Source organism: Phodopus roborovskii, unplaced genomic scaffold (genome assembly GCF_943737965.1).
Source record: "Phodopus roborovskii unplaced genomic scaffold, PHOROB, whole genome shotgun sequence".
Taxonomy (NCBI): Eukaryota; Metazoa; Chordata; class Mammalia; order Rodentia; family Cricetidae; genus Phodopus; species Phodopus roborovskii.
Genome location: NW_026126461.1, coordinates 18,800,942 through 18,820,777, shown reverse-complemented (window position 1 = coordinate 18,820,777; position 19,836 = coordinate 18,800,942). Strand labels below are relative to the sequence as shown.

At 44.0% G+C, this 19,836-nt stretch overlaps 1 protein-coding gene across 1 annotated transcript in view; it reads right to left on the bottom strand.

Moving 5' to 3' along the window:
- Dlgap1 (DLG associated protein 1) overlaps nt 1–19,836 on the bottom strand; it is a 263,784-nt gene that overhangs the window by 199,420 nt on the left and 44,528 nt on the right. The gene's annotated exons all lie outside the window — the stretch shown is intronic.

Here is a 19,836-nt window from a genome sequence, read left to right as displayed (position 1 = left end):
AAGACGCGGCAGAGTTAGAGTCAGTAACTCCAGCTTTGCTGGATCCTGTTCTACACTCCTCCCTGTGGAGTCCACACAGACGATGCCGTCAGTGCATCGCTTTCCCACGGTTTCCTTCTCCGTTAAGCCTAGCAGGGCATTACATACTTTGTTTTACATTTGTTGCATTATGACACCACTTTCAAGTCCCTTTACCTTCTACGCAAAGTTCGACCCAGTCCCTATTCAGCCTCCATTGGCGAAAGAAAACACATAATGACCACGGGCTTTATCCTTCAAGAAGTAAAAAGAGCCCACCATGCATGGTGCCCTGCATGGGGCTTAATCAAGAGACAATCCAGGGCTTTACCACTGACATGCTTTACAAAGGGGACGAGCAGATACATGAACATGGGACTACCTCTAAATTAACATGCTTGTAAGTTGAAGATGCAGCGCCATAATGGGATATGCACTAAGAGATGCTAGAAGCATGGCCCTGTCAGTAATGAAAATGGAAGAGCTTTGGCCAGGTTTGCAATGGTAAGGTAAAATGAATATGTATGCATTTGCATACATACACATACACACATATATGTATATGTATGTGTGTGTGTGTGAGGGTCTCATGGGCAGGCTGTAACTCTCTGTGTAGCCCAAGCTGGCTTGGGACTCTCAGTCCACTCAACCTCTTGTATCTGAGATTAAAGGTGGGCACCAACGTATCCATGATAAGACATTAGCTCCACGCATACCGGGACTTGATATTTAGATGCTAAGTAGTTTCTGGTCATGGAAAGTGACACAGTTTAAGTATGCTAAGCAATTTGCTCCCAGTAACTTATTTTATCAGTGTAACTCTGTGTTTTTATTTTCTTTTCATAATTTTCCTACGAAAAGCTGGAGCTCAGAGAGCTGAAGGCACTGGACAATGGACATAAGGAACACCTTGGGACTGAAAATTGCTCAAGTTGTCTCACTCCAGGCAGTCCCCTTGTCCAGGAGCAGCTGGCTAAGGCTTTTTTTTTTCTTTTTTTTTTTGTTACATTTGTTTTGGCAATTTTTATCTTACTTTATTGTGGTTGCTGTTTGCTTGTTTTGATATTATTCTTTGTATGCTGGTTTTTAGAGAGAGGAAGAAGAGAGAGAGAAAGAGGGAGACAGAGAGACAGAGACAGACACACAGACAGAGAGAGAGAGAAAGAGAAAGACAGAGAGAGAGACAGCAAGCAGACAGACAGACAGACACACACACAGAGATAGAGATAGATAGAGAGTGTTAAAATTGGGCATGCATGGAGGATCTGGGAGGAGTTGGAGGAGGGGAAACCTGATCAAAACACATTGTATAAAACATTAAAGAAAAAAAGAGTAACGTGCTGACTGTATCTGAAATAAAATCTGGAAAACGTAAGGGTGTTCCAGTCATACTTCAAAAATCAGAACTTTTTTTTTATTATTATGAGAAATAGTCTGTGAATTTGAAACTTCAAATTGTTAAGAAAATTGCCCATGATGACTGTTATCTACCTTGGACATAGATTTCTAAACATTATCCACTGTAGAAAGTGAAATTACACATTCACTACCAGAAGCACTGTTCTTCTCCTTAAATCATGGGCTTCTCTGTGAAATCAAAATGCCATCAACTGCTAATAGCCCCTCATCCAGGGGTGGAGCTTTGTGAGTCGTCTCCCCTCATCCATGCTGGAAGCTGACCGGCTTGATCTTGGGCAGGTATCCAGAGCTGCCATGGGTCTACAGCTTTGTCATGTCCTTAAGACATTCTTATTTCTTAGCAGTCTTCCCCAAAGCCTTCTGGTTGTTCCCTGAGCCATGAGGAAGGGGTACAATACAAAGGTACCATATAAGGTGGAGGACTCTCCAGTCACTCCCTTATTCTCTGCACTTTGACCATCTGTGAGTCTCTGCATTAACTGTCATCTAATGCAAAATGAATCTTCCCAAGTGAGGGGTGCGAGTTGGACCCTGCAGAAGCGGAGGTGGAGAGTGTGTTAAAGAGTCAGAGAGGAGGAGGACTCCAGGAGAACAAGGCCCCTAAATCATTAACCCAGCAAAGTTCATACGGACTACAGAGACTGAAGCGGCAAACGCAGGGCCTACACAGGTCCTCTACATATTGTAGCTTTCAGCTGAATATTTTTATGGGACCCCTTAGTGTGTGAATGAGTGAGTCTCAGATTCTTGCACCTGCTCTTGGGGCTCTTTTCCTTCTGCCGATTTGCCCTGTTCAACTTCAGTGTGATGCTTTTACTTAATCTTATGTTTTACTTTGTTACGTTTGGTGGTTAGCTCTTAGAAGCCTGCTCTTTTTTTTAATGCTATACAGAAAGGGAGTGGATCTGTATGGGAGGGGACAGGGTTGGGGCCGGGAGGAGTAGCAAGAGGGTATAGCATGAATAATAAAAGCCCAGAGACAGATATCGGGGTTGAAGATGAAGAGAAGAAAAGCAAAGCAGCCAAGCCAGTAGCTCGTACCTCTACCAGGGCTGGGGAGATCCTGTCATCAATGTGGCTGGAGACTAAGTGCTTAAGACTCAATAATGAATGCCCCATGAGTCCCCCCGAGCTTCTTCTTATACACCTTTCTAGTGCTGGGATCAAAGGTATGAGCTCTGTTTCTCTTTTGGACTGATTCACTGTCACATAGCTCTGGGTGGCCTTGAACTCATAGAGATCCATCTGCCTCTGTTTCCTGAGTCCTAGGATTAAAGGTGTGTGCCACCACTGCCTGGCCTCTATGGCTGTGGCTAGCTTTAGATTCTGATCTCCAGGCAAGCTTTATTAGATCATAAACAAATGTATCACCACACGAGGGTAAACTGCAACCAGTATATATTGTAAGAGAAAAGGTTCTACTTTCAATAAAAGGAAAAGGAGATAACTTTTTGGGAGACAGTTTGCTACTATGTCCACTAAGCAAAACAATAGTAGTAGGTTCACTCCTAGGGTCTGTGAACTCCTCCGCAATGGGCTCTTGCCATGTTTACAGTAAAAAGAATGAGTTATTTCCTTTGGAGCAAGCCTCAAATCCAAGGAGAAGGATGTTGGTTACCTCTACAATACGCATGCCACCATTGCACTGGTGGATTTGTCTGGGTAGGCTTGCCATTACATTCATACACAGCTAGGTAGTAAGATCATCGATGTCTTTTTCCCCCAAGCAGCCTGAACAGTTTTGGTACTGTAAAAGCTAGGCACCATGGGGGATTCTTTGAGGTAAATGCCAGTGTCGATTCTGTGATCTTTCCTGTGACGAAGTAAGTAGCAGGCACGTCCAAGTCACCACTTCCAATTTCTTATGCAGAGCTCATGGTGTGCAGATGCTGTCTGGAATCTGCTGTGTCAGTAACTTTGAGCCACATGCTAAATGGGTGATAGTGTTTTCCCCTCGCTTTACAACAGAGGGGACTCAGTCCTTGGAGCTAGGTCATGCTACAGGTGTGAAGGGCAGAGTCTCAACAGGCCAGTGCCTGGGCCTTACTACTGGCCAGTATTTGATGGGGATTTTCCTTCTGGGCTGTGTTTGCTGCACCTGTTGAACTGTGTAATTATGGTCCTCGACACAATCATAATTCATCACATACCATGCATCTGTCATTCACTAACCATGCCAGTAGCCACGTAGACTTTCCATTTTCCTGAGCTAAAGAGCCCCAGGATCACCACAGCAACAAGGCTTTCTCAGAGAATTATAAGTGATGAGAACAATCTTGTTTCCCTTCAGTTGGCAAGTGACTCATTGCATAGCTATGATCACGTTCAGATGATCTCGTCATCAGCTTAGCAATTGCATCCTAAAAATTAACAACAAGCCAGGGTCACTGATGGCCCCGCCACATGCCACTTCTCAACACCCATGTGAGGTTCATAAGCGTTACTTTCTGGAATACATTAGAGATGAATGACAAACTGATTAGCTAATATGCCAATTTCTGTTCAGGTGCTTTGCAAACTTAGCTCAAGGCAGAAGAAACCTGGGCTCCAGTAAAAAAATAGTCTGCAATCGTTGCTAGGGGAACGGGCTGAGAAGTGTTCAATCTGTATGCCTTTCAATTAATCATTCTTTTCAAATGATAGTGGTAAAAGAATTGTACCGACGTGGCTCTCCACCGGAGTGGAGCATAAATATTAATATATTATTCATCCACTTAAAGGAAGCATACAGCAAGATTTCATATAAAATAACAAAGAAGTTAGTTCCAGAAATATGTAGATGTAGAAAACACAGACCCTGGAGAAGAAAAATTCCATTGCTAAACTGTTAGGATGAGCAAAATTGCTGTAATTAAGCATGAGTGTGTGTGTGTGTGTGTGTGTGTGTGTGTGTGTGTCTAAACAATTAAAAACCAAAGAGGAACATCTCAGGGAAGCATACTGTTCCATAAAGAGTGAAATGTTACCTGTCTTTGGTCAGTACGAAAAGATAGTTATGAGGTGGCAGCTACTATTTTGACCTTGTCAAAGGTTGCTGTACTAGCCTGGATTTCCAGTTTTCATCACTAGGCTGAGTTTTTTAATCCCCCCAACCCCTACCCCCAAAAGGCACAGTTCTATGCACATCTACAGACTTTCAGGCAGGCGTGAATCTGCGTCTCCACTTACTTTCCCAGAAACTCCGGCTAGGAGTAGCTATTGCTTTAGATTTTGGTGGTAAGTGTGGAACACAGGGAGCATGCCTCCCGGTGCTGACTGACACGTGTGTGGTTTAGACAGGCTTTCAGATCTGTTCACACTGTGTTCCAATCCACTTCTGTGAGTACAGCCTAGCACTGCCAACAGCGTTCACGCCGCCAGGGTGGCAGGGCTCCCGGGAGATTCCCTGCTCGCCTTCGCCGTCGCTCTCCTCTCCCTGGTTGACCTGCTGTTTTGTTTCTTACTGCTTACATCAAGGAGCCCCCCTAACTGCCCCTTACACCTGATGGCAGAGGGAAAGGTACAGGGAGATCTAAAGAGACGGTCATGCTGTGACTGATGGTGGCCGTCTAGTTTAAAAGGAGCGGAAGGACAAGAGCCTGGACATTGGAGATGGTGGGACATCAGGTGGTCACGCATGTCTGGGCCATCCCAGGAGGCAGCTGCACCCAACTAAGGAAGTAACTGACAGGTTAGGTTTGAAAATAGTAATAGGTCACAAGGAGAGGTCATTTGCTTTTTTAATGCTTGTGTTTAAGCACTGACACTCTAATAGAGAGCTTTATTTATCTATTTATTATTTATTTATCGTGATTTATTCATTCATTAATTCATTCATTCATTGTGAGACAGGGCTTCTCTGGGTAACAGTTCTGGCTGTCCTGAAGCTTGCTTTGTAGATCAGGCTGGCCTTGAATTTACAGAGATCCACCTGCCTCTGCCTCCTGACTGCTGGGATTACCACTGCCTTTTTTGTTTGTTTGTTTTTGTTTTTGTTTTTTTTTTTTTAGATGATTTTTGAGCCAGGGTCTGATGATTTAGCTTAGGCTAGCCTGAAACTTGCTATGTATCCCAGGCTATCCCCGAACTCACAGTCGTCCTGCCTTAGCCTTCCTTCTCGGAGCCGTGAGTACAGGCATGTGCCACCTTGTCAAAAAAGGAGGAGGAGCTGTGAGTGTTTCCTATCTACAGTCTACAACTGAAGCCACGCATCGTCATTGGGAAGCTGAAGGACTCACTACCAACCAGTCAGTGACTGTAATCAGATGCTGTCACCCAGGGTGTGGCCACGTCCTTTACTGCGACGACGACGTCTCAGGCACTAAACAGTAGTGCAGTCTATTCAGCCACAGAAATGGGTCCAGAGAGGGAAGCTGGCCACCTAATGGGACACGCTTTCATTTCCTAAGCCTTCCTGCCTCCCGCTCTTACTCTCTCACTGCCCCAAGCAGCCGTAATTGTTTATCTGCCGGCAGCACTCGATTCAGACTTACAGGCAGCTGGAAGAGACTGAGACAGATGAGCAGGGAAATAAACGAACAAGATAATTTGAGAAACGCTGTAGGGAAAGCAGATGAGACAGCGTGACAGGGTGTCTGGAGGGGGCTGGCCTTCACTTGCTTCTGTCTTGTCTGAGAGGACTGACGTCTGAGAACCACAGCAGCCAGCCAGCCTTAGGAAGACGAGGGTCCAGCCAGCATAAACTGCGTAGTTTATGAGAGTAACCACACTCAAGTGGGGAAAAGAGGCAACCTGGGCAGAGGCCACCGAGCAGAGGGGTGGCCATACGAAGAGGTGCCAGCGGGCAGGCCCAGGTCATATCCATCTTATGAGTACATCTCAAATTTCCCTCCAGAGATGAACTCAGCTCCCAAAGTCCTCTTTTAAACCACCACAGCCTAAATGAGTTTCTTTTGTGAAAACTGTAAATCTGGTCTATTTACTTAGGGGTCTGTGAGCTGTAGCTCGGGGACTCAGCGGGGCTCACTCTGTGCTTTTATACAGAAAGCTTTACTGGAACAGTCGTGGCCGGTGACTGTATCTTGTCCACACCTGGTTTTGAGTTACAGGGGCAAAATGTGTGGTGCTGAGAGAAACTGTCCAGCCCACAGTGGCAAAGGGGTCAGGACCTGTGAGTCCCATTCTTTGAGACTGAAGACACACATACAATTGAATATGCTAAACAGGAATACAAATTCAGAATGGACTGTCTGCACCAGCGGTTCTGAGCGACAGTTCCCCGACAGGAGGTATCCCAAAGGTGTTTTTCCTGTTCAGGTGGATGGCTTTCCTGGCTTCCCAATGACCCTGCATAAGGGCTCTTTGGGTTTAGAAGCCTTATGGCACAAAGATCCCAGGCGGACCCATTTTTTTTTTTTTTTAAGATTTCTTAAAAGAACATTTGTCCCAAGACCTGTGTGCTTGATACATATAAGGGCCGTGCAGACGGGAATGTGGGGTCAGGGAACTCACAACTGCTCAGAGTCACCAAGATTGAGAAGGGCAGACTAAACACACAAATGCGAGGATCTTACTGTTTATCTATTTCCAGGGCCCAGAGCAGTGCCGCAGTTCATAGAGTGTCTGCACGGACGTGATTGTCAACACGAGCTTTTACGTACTAAGTGTGCGACTATGTGTGCAATCACATCTTTCGATTCAGTCTTTTCATCTGTAAAATGGGAACAGCTATCTGCGGACTTCGTGAACTTGAGCTTGAACTTAAAAATGTGAGCATAAAGGTTGGAAACAGATACATTTTTTTTTTTAAAAAAAAGTGTGGCCAGCCACAAATATCTTGGGGATGACAAAGTGACAGCCTTTCAGGATGATATCCTTCTGCATGTTAGATATTCCAGTACATTCCAGTATGAGGACATACATGTGGCAGACTACGTTCACAACCATATGCAAAAATACAAGCTCTTCTTCTAAGGTAAGGACACAGTACCCCTAAATTGGCCATGGGAACCAAAAGGTATTTATCTTCCTCTAGGCCCTTTGGAAATGGACTGTGTTTTGATGCTTTTAATTTCTCTCCCTTAGGTTTCCCCAGATGGAGTTAAAAGGGCATCATGCTGGTCCTGGGAGATCAAAGAAGGGATCCTTTAAAATATTCCTCCTATGGAACCTTGGGAGGTCGTGAGTCGAGGTTACTACCTCCATCTCAAACCTTGATGAATTTTTCTGAGCTTTTATCCTGCTTGGTTAGCAAATTTCCTGTCTTTGCCTCTCCTTTCTTTCCTATGGTGAAATGCCTCATTTTATGTCACGCAGACCTCACGGCACTTTTTTAATACTAACAAGAAAGAAAGGAACACCACCAGTGAATGCTAGATTATATGCTGCATCTCAGAAATAATGGGTATGTGAAAAATATGGGTCTTAGCATCAGCTTGCAACTCGTTTAAAATATATATGAAAACAAGAAACGAGATGGTAATAATGTTCACATTCAGTTGTCTGTACTCAGCACTCATCTGTCCGATATTTGTGCAAACGAAGGCCACCTATAAGTTCATATAGTATCTGTGACTCTGATAGGTAAACTGAGTGACAGGAAGTGTTCTTTTTTATACTTTCTATTATAATTTGTATCACATAAAGAGGCCAGGGCACAGAGAGGTCAGTAGCTGGTGCTGCAGAACCCGATTCTCAAGCTGGGTTCTCCTCTTCAGGGTTCAAGAGTAATTTTCCTTCCATTATTTATAAATATTTTTGACATGCCATTGCTATTTTATGATAATCAACAGAGTATACACTTCAGATTTAAAAAAAAAATCCAGCTTCACATGGATTTAAGATCAGCTTATGGGAAAGACAAATTAGTACACAGACCATAGTTGATGTGACTTTGGATAAAAATGGCAAGGACCGCTATTTGTGATGTAGGAAGGCTTGTCTATAAAAGGCCCTGGCAAAGCATAAGAGCTGGAGACTGCTTCAGCTGGCTACAGGTCCTGAGATGTAGCTGCAGCTAGGACAAGTTAGACATTCAGTGCCCACGATGGTCCGATGGCTGAGAGATGGAGCCATGTGCACATCCTTGAGAGTGTAGCATCTCAGGATGGGGGTTGGATGGTGAGGTTTGGAGTGATGAGAATGTGTGAGATTTGGGGAAATCTGAGAGCCACAAAAGGAACGAAGACACTTAGAAAGCCCGGGCAGCTGGAGCGGAGTATGTCCTGAAAATCCACAGTTGTGGGCACATAAGGCAGAGTTCTATGTCACCGGGGCCGAAGAGGCTGGGGAAATGGGAGGAATTTGGCTGGGCAGACAGACTACAGAGAACAAAACAGGGGGACGAGGGGGTCAGAGTGGTGCCATTGGTAGGCTTACGCTTGCAAGGTGACAACTGAGCACTGTTGACGTTTTCCAAAGAACAGGACATTTCAGTGACGGCGATCAGGTAAATGGTGGTACTTGGGCCTTGGCTGAGGTTGGGGGGGGGCAACGGAAGTAACCCTTCTGAGCCTTACGGACAAAGACCGATTGCAGGACAAGAGCTTTGCATTTATGAAAGCAGAGGCGGGGGAATTTGCTAGGTACAGAAAAATCTAACAATTATGGAATAATTTCCCAGGATGGGGGCGGGGTGGGGGACAGCAGCGTCATCCAGCAATCCTGTAAAACAGGCATTGCCGTCTCTGTCCTGCTCTCAAAAAGCCAAGACTCAAGAGGCGAAATGACCTTGGAAGGTCATTTTGACGGACGAGAGGTTTGCTTGCTGTCTGCCACCGAAGCTTTTAACAGCATCATCCAGCCTCTGATCAACCTATCATGATCAAGTGATGAACAAACTACAAAGAGGAAAAAGAAAAAAAAAAAGAGAGAGAGAGAGAGAGAATGGAGTGCATGCCCCATTTTACTGCACTTAAAAATGAAATATAACTATTAAAGATAATCACAAATATTATCTTGTCGCTAATTTTCTAACACCGGTAAAAGAGAGTAAGTACTTAAAATATGGAGGGGGTAAGATGGCCTCTTGGCATCTGCTCTGTGACTCTGCAGCCAGTGTTCTCTGCATTATGGCTTAGGGGGAAAAAACCACTCAGTTGTGTGAGTGTGAAGAGGAGTGTGGTCAGGGGCGGGCCCGGAAGACTTTCAGGACAGTCACATTGGTCAACAGTGACTTTGGAGGCCTCCAAGCATCCCAGCATGCTTTAGCACCGGTAGGAGGGCGTGGCTGTGGAGACCAGCTCCTGCGCACAGCTGCCTGCAGAGATGGCTGCTGTGAACCGGCCTTCTAAGCACTTTCAGTGGCTCTCAGATTCCCTACTCACTCGGCTCCTTCGCATCTTCTTTGTAGCGGGAAGAACTGCTTTCCTGCTCCACACAGCTTTCGCCTTGACAAATACGACTTGGCTTAAGTGTCCCTGTAGCCTTTTTAGCTTGCTCTTCTCATAGCAAAAGCAGCAGAAGAAAAAAAAAAAAAAAAAAAAAAGAGAGCAGGAATAGGAAAATTACAATGACATGGTATGCAGATCCTTAGGCTGTCCGTAAGACCGTCCTTAACCAAAAAGGATTTGATCTCCCTAGCAACCACCCTTCCTCACTCCTGTGGAAGGCTGGAGTGCGGATGAATTTGCTCCACTTACGGTTACCTTTTTAAGGACAAGCGCGAATACCTACCTTGCTTAAGATAGGGGTTATACCCCTTGTCAAAGCCCCCTCTGCACGTCCGGAAGAAGAGAGCTTTGTAAGCATCGATACCTAATAGAGACATGTTCACCGAGTGACTCTGAGATGATTTTCGCCTACAAACATTTACGCTTGTCTTCAGGGGAGCTGGGCAAACATGCCCAAAGCATTTTATAAAACACAGTTTCTGACCTCAGAGAAATTTACAGGTTTTAACTGGATCACGAGATTGGGAGGATGGATGAAGAAGACTGAAAATAGCTTTTAAGCGTCCACACGGAGTCGGGCGCTAACTCTTCGTACACCCTGTCCCCTAGTGGGAGAAACTGTATTTGTGGGAGTACCCGAAGGCCTTTTGAACTGGTACTCGCCTCTGGGAGCTGCTGGGAAGTGTTATCAAAGGAAAGAAGGGGACTGTTGGGCAGAATCTTTGTGATACAAGGTCAAGAGACAATAGCTAAGATGCCAGCTTCCAGTTGGCTATACAAAGGGTTAGAAGAGAAAGTGAATATATATTTTTAAAGATTTATTTATTTTAGTGTGTGTGCGTTGTCTGCATGTATGTCTGTGTACCACTTGTGTGCTGAGTGCCTGTAGAGTTACAGACAGTTGTGAGCTGCCATCAGGGTGGCTGGGAACTGAACCCAGGTCCTCTGGAAGATCACCTAGTGCTCTTGACCGCCGAGCCACCTGTCCAGGCCCTGGAGAGTGAAAGTTTAGGAGTGGTCTACCCTGTACTTTGACTGGAATGGTCCCTGACTCTTGGCTCTTGTGGCCACGTCACACTGGTTTTGTTTTGGGGAATCTTCTCCCTTTATTTGAGACCCACATGTTTTAGGAAAGGTTCAGGGTTCAGGTCGTGCCCATCGGCACATTGCTTTGTCCATTGTTTTTTGCCTTCATTGCATTGATGCAGGGCTATGTGCATGAGCTGAGCCTGCTGGATACGTAAGGATCTTGGGACTTCTGATGGGAATGTGGGGCAAAAATACTTTCCCTTTGATTAAGGAATGCAACAGGAAAGCAGGTAGCCATTTAGCAATCACAAATACACAAGCACTCTCTAACCCACAGCCAACCCTATGCGGCTGTCAGACCCCACTGCAAAAGTGAGAACATTGAGACTTCACGGTATCAAGGGACTTAAAGTAAATGTCACAGGCGACAGTCAGATTTCTATTCTCTTTAACCACACCGTCCTGCCTAAACAAGATTTGGACCCTTGCTTCAACAATTCTTCATTAATCATGAGATCCAAGAATTAAATCTTCATGACATATTCTGAAACGGTTAAAAAAAATTGAAAAACTTAACAACTAATGACTATTAGATGCTTGGAAGAACCTAAAGATCTTGAAGTAACACAGAGAGAGAATGCACCCCACCCAGCAGTTATAATTGGCTGTAAGAGTTAGCGAAACGCAGGGAAAATCCACGACATTTTTAAAGGGTTTGAAATGGACGACAGCCTCAGGGTTTGTCTGTGGCAATAAACTTGTTTCCACACGCTATGTAAGATGATAATTTGGAACCCTTAGTAGTTTTCTTGAAGCTGTTTGCTTTTGGGCACATTGAAAGGCATAGTCATTGGCTCAGAATGGCCTAACTGAGAACTGCGTTTTTCCCATCATTGCTACAGTGATGGGGTGGGCTGTATCTGTCCACCACATTATGTGTGGGTCTTAAGTATAAATTCTCATCCTAAAGTGGAGTTATCTGAGGAAAGCTACAATTCCTGACTGGGTATTCAGAGGCAGGGATGGAGCTGGGTCAGTAGTCTTCCTGCTGGGGTTCTGTAGAAAACCAGACACAGACGTGTCATTCACTGAAACCAAACTGTGCTGCTTGCTAAAACCTCACAAGTCACCCAGCCAGCCCATCAGCTGTCAGGGCTCTCTCTCCCTATATGTCTAATTTGTAGGGTGGTGACTCTGCTTCTTTAGAACATGAAGCCTGATAAACATGGGATGAGCAAATAGTACAGTTATTTTAAAATGCTTATGAATATAGATGTTTTCTCTTAGAACAGAAAGTCTGATGATCTTGTTAAAATGGTACAAGTTTAGTCCATAAAACATTCAGTCAGTTGCCTCATGCACCAACAGTTAAACGTAAATTCTGAAACTAATTTCGGAAAATATTTTTTTCCCTTAAAGAAATTATTATTAATTTCAAAATACTGTTTCTTAAATGAGCCTGAGACTAATTATACTTATCAACCATTGACTTAACTTCCTGGCATTACAGGCAAGCAAAGGAAGATTTAACGTATTTACGAAGATGTGCCTCCTTACGTTTCGTCGCCATCCATTAATTACTATGACTGTTACCCTGATGCTTTTATTTACTTTTTCCATGGTAGAGTACCTTGCATTTAAACGGACCACTTGGGGCGTTCCCTGCCCGAGTCTATTCATTCTCTATCACTGAAACACCACGAAACCACACGGAGCTAGTTCTTAGTTCTTATCCAAAAGACACCACATTTTGGTGTCTTTATGCACGTAGGTGATACAAAAATTATCACACAGTGACGGTATCGCTTGAGGATCTGAACTCTGTTCTATTTTATTACACTTCCTTCAGGCGGCAAGATATCTATAACAGGTATGTGCACAGATGGTCTGCTAAATAGCTATTTTTTACCGGCATTTTATCAGGCTGTTGTAAAGGCTGTGGCTGAGGTTTTGAATAGAGACTGAATAAACTTTCTAGTTTAAAAGACTCTTGAGTTGTCCATTTGGGAATGACTAAAGGGAAACAAGAGCAGAATCAGAGAGGAAGTTCATGTAAGACTCCAGGGGAAGGGTCAGGAGGCTGCGGTGGAGAGAGGCGAGGATGGATTTCTTAATGGTGATTTGGGTGTACAGACCGGGAGGAAGGAGGCAAGGCTGACCCCACGGCTTATGTCTTGATCGACTAGAAAGACTGAATTACTATTGGCTGAAATGAAGAGGCCCGAAAGGAGATTAGTAGTGGAAGGTTCAGTCTAGACTCTAAGTCACACACACACACACACACACACACACACACACACACACTCTGCAGGGACAGCTGAACAGTCATGCTCACCGTGGTGCTACTCACAGTTACCGAGTTACAGCATCAGCCTAGGTATCTGCCACATGAATGGACGCAAAGAAAGTAGTACACTTACACAATGGAGTTATTCAGCCATGAAGAAGAGTGGAAATACAGACCTAGTCAAGACCATCCTATCAGGTAAAACAGCAAGATTCAGAAAGAATAATATTTCATGTTTTCTCTCATTTGTGGGTTCTATACTTTCTATCATACAAAAGAGGAATACCATAAGGGGAATAGACCGGTGGGAAGCCGTTGGAGAAAGGAGGCAAGAGCATGGAGGTATCTATGGTCAAGGTACATCATACACTTGAGAAAAACTTTCTTCAGGAAACACAGCCCCATGCACAGTGGATACACACGTATGTAAAGCAGAGGTGCGTGATTGGCGTGTGCCGACATTGAGATGCCTGGGAGACATCCAAGAAGAGATGGGATCTGGGCATATAAATATGGTAGGCCAGCAATCTGGGCTGGAAAAATCCAAGTGGGCTGTTCACATCTGAGAGTGGATGATGCCTATGAGGAGTGAGTGTTAGTAGCAAAGAGAAGCAGCCCAAAAGCTGTGATAAACTCAGCTTTCCTTCCATCTTTGGAGGAAGGAACGGAGAAGCAGCAAGAAGAGAAGCCAGCAAGGTGTGCAGTTGCGGGAGCTGAGCAAGGAAAGGCACTGGAATGGGTGGGGTGATCTGCTGCACCCTACCCCCATCTTTCCTCTCTCCACTAAATTTATACAAAAGACTCGCTATTAATTAGCATTCTTTTCTCAGCAGGATGTAAACTTGCTTTTGTTTTCTTCCTTTTCTCCCTTCAAAGTCTTTGACTACTCTTCGCAACAGGCGTCTTACTTTGGGAACCCAGTGCCCCCTCACACACACACCCGAAAGAAGGAAGAAAAACTTAACCTTACGCTCCCATAAACTTCTTTTCTATTCTCTTCTATTGTATTCTACTTAATTAAAAATAATGTTGTTCCTGACCCACCAAATTGATTTCAGTAGCTGCTAATTCATCATGGCCATTGTATTGAAAAACAGTCTGGCAGGGGCTTGGCCATATTCATTATTAATCAGAAAGATAATGTTATTAACCTTTGCTTTTCCCAATGCACCTTCTGCAGAATCAGTGCTTACCATGGACTTGCTAAATGCTTTGAGACCCTAAAGTCATGCTTCTCCAATGGAGATCTATGGCTTTTTGTTGCCTTTGCTTTATTGATTGTACCCTGTGTGGAAAACCATTCCCTAAAAGCTCTTTGTCTAGGGATGATTTGAGTTTTATGAATAGCTCCGGAAGAACCCAATCGGGTTGGGTGAAGACCCACCCCCTGGATGCCGTCCACCATTCGGGTTGCTACTACATACGAAACCAGAGAAGGCATGTAGATCCAACTGCATGCTGTTGCATATTCTCGAATATCAACCTTTGTGAGTCTGGCCAGTGGCTTTGAAAAAAATTTAAGTGCTATCAGGATGAGCTCAGGATAAAGGCACTTGTCACCAAGCCTGAGGACTTGAGTTTAATCCCTGAGACCTATACAGTTGAAGGTGAGTACTGGCTTCTGAAAGTTATCTTCTGATTTTCAAACTCATGCTGTGGTACGTTCCCAGCACAAATAAATGCAATAAAGTTTTAAAAGAATCATGTAAAATTCAAACCAATTAAGCTCCCCTTAACCATCCTATAACCTAAAAGGAGAGAACTCAATTATTTTAGGTCAATCTTATTTTTAATATTGTAATTTCCATGGTGCTTCATGTCAGGATGAAACAAATGTCTGTCACCTTAGGAATGGGGTGAAAGGCTTCTATTGATGATCGTAATTCGAAACCAATGGTCTGTAGAAAAATGATGAGTACCAACATGTCCTAGAATCCTAAAACATCTGATTAGGAATGATGTGTGACTTAACCTGCACACGCGGCTCAGGGAAGCTTCACGATGAAAGCCTGGCACGTAGTAAGTCCTCAGTAAGTGTAAACGGAAATGAAATGCGTCTTACAGAACACCTACGACTTGGAAGGAGATGGAGGGTCTTCCTCGTGCAGCTTGTCACTTACAGGAAGGGACATGCCAAAACAAAGTGCAGATCTTGGAGTCAGGTCAACCTGTGCATAAATTGGACCACTAAACTTGTGGTTTACTTACATGGCCTCCCTCTAACTTCAGGCTTTCAAGTATAAAATGAGAATATTGAGACTTACAAGGATATGACTGTTGCACACGCACGCGCGCGTGCGCACGCACACACACACACACACACACACACACACACACACAAGACCCAGAGACAGATATTGTGGGTCAAGCTTCAAGCTGAAGATCAGAGAAGCAAAGCAGTCAAGCCACTAACTGCTGCCTCTTCTCAGTGCGGCTGGAGAATGAATGGCAGCTCTTGAGACCAAGTTCCTGTATTAGATACCTCTCATGAGTCCCGAGATTAAAGGCATGAGCCCTGCTACTCTTTTACACTGATTCAATCTTGTGTAGCCCTGGATGGCCTTGAACTCAGAGAGATCCATCTGCCTCCTGTGTCTTGGGATTAAAGATGTGTACCACCACTTTCCAGCTTCTTCGGTTAACTAGTATGGCTGTTTTGCTATTTTGATCTAAAGTGGTTTTAATAAGTCATAAACAATATATCACCACATATGACTGTAAGTATAAGGATAATATGAGTATAAAATAATTCAGGACATACGAAATAACATATAACAGAGACATGCCCACCAAATGAAAGCCTGTAGAGTGTTTTGGGGGTGGAGGAGGCTGGATCCAGAAGGTATTTTTGTGTGGAAATCATGCAGTATGGGATTGATAGTTAAACCTTCATGCGGTCAAAGTCCCTAAATTCTACTTAATTCATGACAGCGCTGATACATGACGGAATCCACAGTAAATCCAAGACACTGAGGCTTGGTGATGCTGAGAGACACTGGTAGATTTGGGGGGGGGGTTCCCCAGAGGCTTGGGTGTAGGGAATGGGAGACTAGCCAGGGCAGAAGAACAGAGAAAACTCAAAATTATAATGACTGTGGCAATGGCATATCCTTACCCGCACACAGAGGTCACCTGGAAGCTCAGGCAGGAGTAAGGCTGCCATAGCAGGACAGTCTTCCAGGAACCCTCAGTTTTGCTTTCAAGGCCTTTCTATTGCTTAGATGTGGCTCACCATCCATGTTATGGAGGAGAGTTACTCTTACGTAATGTAAACTAACGGCCGACTTTATCTGTACCCTTGTTCTAACACAGCCACATCCACATTAGCGTTTGGATTCAATAGCTGGGTGCTCTAGCCCAGCCAGGTGGCCATGCAGGTGGGGGGCAGAGGCAGCAGCTTCTGGGGCTCGGGGAAGGCTTTGGAGTCGAGGAGGGCACTGCTTGATTACACATGAGTTCAGCTTCACTTTGGTTCTGAGTTGTACGTGCTCTGTGCACTCTGTGGAGAAGTCATCATTTGGGTCAAAAGCCTACCTATGCAAAAATACGAAGTCCCTACCCAGCTGCTCAGGAGGCCCATAAACTATCTCCAGTGTCAAACCTCTGTGTTCCTTAGCACCCAGTACCTGGAAGACTGCCTGGACAGTTCAACTCAGTAACAGTTTTTCTTTATTTCGTGTTGACAAATGTACAGGAAGACTTGAAGCTTCATGGCACAGGATATAAACAGGAAACCGGGAGGCCAATCTTTCCTTTAAAACCCATTTCTGAAAAGACCAGTAAGTCATATTGCCCCACCTTAATAAACATAAATACAGAGATGACCTATGGAAATCAAGATTTACTTTAGACTCGAATCACTGCTTATAAAACACTTACTGTACTTTCAAGGAACTATTTGCTTAGAAGTGTGCCTCACCCACCAATCAACAAGCAAGTTGAGAGGAGAGATGATGTTGTTGGTCTCATGGACATGAGTAATCATACCTATAATCCCCATTCCAAGGCAAGCGGCTTGTGAAGTGCTTAACTACCTCAGCTGGGTTAGAACTGGTTCACTATTCAGCTGAGGAGGGAAACATAGGAACTTTTTTCATCCTGGGGTTTCCTCCATCAATGGTGGTGAGGAAACCTGGCATCCAAAGCGGATGAGCAGAGGAGGCCTCTGCAGATTATGCTTTGGTGCAGGGAGGAGCTGGCACGTATCCACATGTGGGTATGTAAAGGCAGGAAGGCAGGCAGGAGATCCATGGCCAGCATTCAGAAGAAAGGCTTTGGAAGAATCCAAGGAATCATACATGGAGGTTTCCACAGAGACCTTCAGTACGCAAAGCTACATCATCTCACAAGGACAACCGAACACCAGGCCAAGGGAGCCCGATATATCACCAGATCTGGGCAGTCACAGTGAGCAAAAACGAAAACTGTCATCTCACCCAGCATAATCCAAACTATATTTTATTTGCCATAGACCCTTAGACACATTTTGTAGAAGTAGTTTCTAAGAAGGACTAGAGATATTAATGGGATTAAGGAAGGTTCCAGGATACCAGCTGACAGTGAGTATGTCACTTCGACTCACAGACTTTGCTGTTTTTCCTCACGGGACTTCTACTCACCCCATCCCATGGCAAATCCCACCAATCATAAATGAAGATGCTGACACACAATGTAATAAAAGCTGACATGCATAATAAGCAGGAGGATTTAGTCAGACTTCATATGTCCTTTTGGGCCAGTGCATTTTCCAACTAGCCATACCACACATCAATGAGTAATTCATAATAGTCAAAACTTGTAGTTAGGTTTTACAGATATACAGAGATATATTTCAAATGGATAGACATTATTCAAACCTTTCAAAGACCTACAGAATATGACATTTGAAATGGTTTAGGGTTTTTCTTGGCAATGAAACCTAACTGCTCCTGGCAACACCACCTGTGTCAGAAAGGAAGATGGAGATCGAAGAAACTCATTATGGAGTTTGCTTCCAATTATGGCAAGACTAGCCATTTGGGCAAGACACTGACTGCTCTTGTCTGGACTGTTTGACTTTATGCTGTATAAGCTGGACATACAGGACTCACAGGAAAGTGATTGCTGAAACAAGATGGACATTTGCTACAGGGTTCCTGCTTCATGGAAGAGACTGCCAGACAGTCTGCAGGACACAGAGAAAAATTACTAACAAACTGCCAATATAGGTGGACAGTTTAAAGTTTCCTGCTTTGCTGAAGAGTCTGCCAGACACACTATGGCCTATAGGCTGAAGATGGAACATTACTGAAGGACTTTGGGTGACTGACCAGGCAGCGAATTGTCTCTGTCAATTCTAGAGTTTATATACTATCCTTCTGTGGTCTTTGATGGAGTTGAAGACAGATAGTTATAGTTATAGTTTTCCTTAGTTATGATAAAAGATAAGTTACATATAAGGCCAAACTCACAAAGATAAGATAGATAAAATATTTTCTTTAAATCTTGCTAAATATTATTGGACTAAATATTGTAATTATAGTTATTGCTTGATAACTGTTATGTTAAAGTTAAAACCTTTGTATTTAGACAGAAAAGAGAAGATGTTGGGAGATGTCATTTTATAAATACATTTCTCTTATTGGTAAATAAATAAAACACTGTTGGCCAATAGGGAAACAAGATAGGTAGGTCTAGGAGAGGTGGAGGATTTTGGGAAACATAGGACAGAGTCGTGATATGATCTTGGAAGGAGAGGACCCATGGGTCTGGAATTCTCAGTAAGATAAGACCATGTAGAAATACATATATTAGTAATTATGAGTTGATAATTAAGAGAGAGCTAGCCAATAAGAAACGCTAGTGACTGACCAACAGTTTCATAATTAATACAAGTCTCTCTGTGTTATTTGGGGCTGATGTGGCTGTGGGACCAGGCTGGCAGGAAAGTGCTTGTAACAAATATGTGTCAGTATGTTTGGATTTTTCCATGGATGCTGGCAACCCAAACTCAGCCTCTCATACTTGTTACCACAGGCAACCTTACCAACCCCGTGTCTGTCAACATTTTGATGGCAAAAATTATGTGGGAAGAAGGGCCTATTTTATGCTTATAAATGATTATCTTTGGATGGAAGGCTAACAGGACCCTTGCTAATCACACACACACACACACACACACACACACACACACACACACAATTAGCTATTATGAACTCTTTCTTTTAAAAAAAAAATTCAGTGCTCCTACAGGGAGCACTTCCCACCAGAGAGGCTTTGTTGATTTTGTTTTTCTCCTTTATCTTATCTTTTGCTAATGGGTCACATTGGCCCTAAGCTCTTCAGATGCCCCATCACCCCCCCCAGTGGCAGGGCTGGGGGTCTCTAGTCTTCTTGCTTCAGGGCAGAGGGAGTGGGCACTTCACTTCCTACTCATGTCAGCGAGTGTTTGTTTAGAGTAAAAGTCTATGGACTGACAGAAAAAACTATTAATCTAAATTCCATTGATGACATCTTATCATATTGAAATTCTTTTTTTGGGGGAGGGGGTGAGAATTAGACAGATAACCAGAAAAACATATTTGAGGGACTAGGGGTATAGCTCTGTGGGAGAACATGTACTTTGCATGTCCAAGGCCCCAAGTTTGATGCCCAGACACATGTTTTCTCTTGGAATGCCCATAGGAGACATTTTATTTTTCTGACAAGGGGCCATGTGATTTCCTAGTTTCTGCATGAGCCGCACAAGTTTATCAGTATGACCCTAAGAGGTCT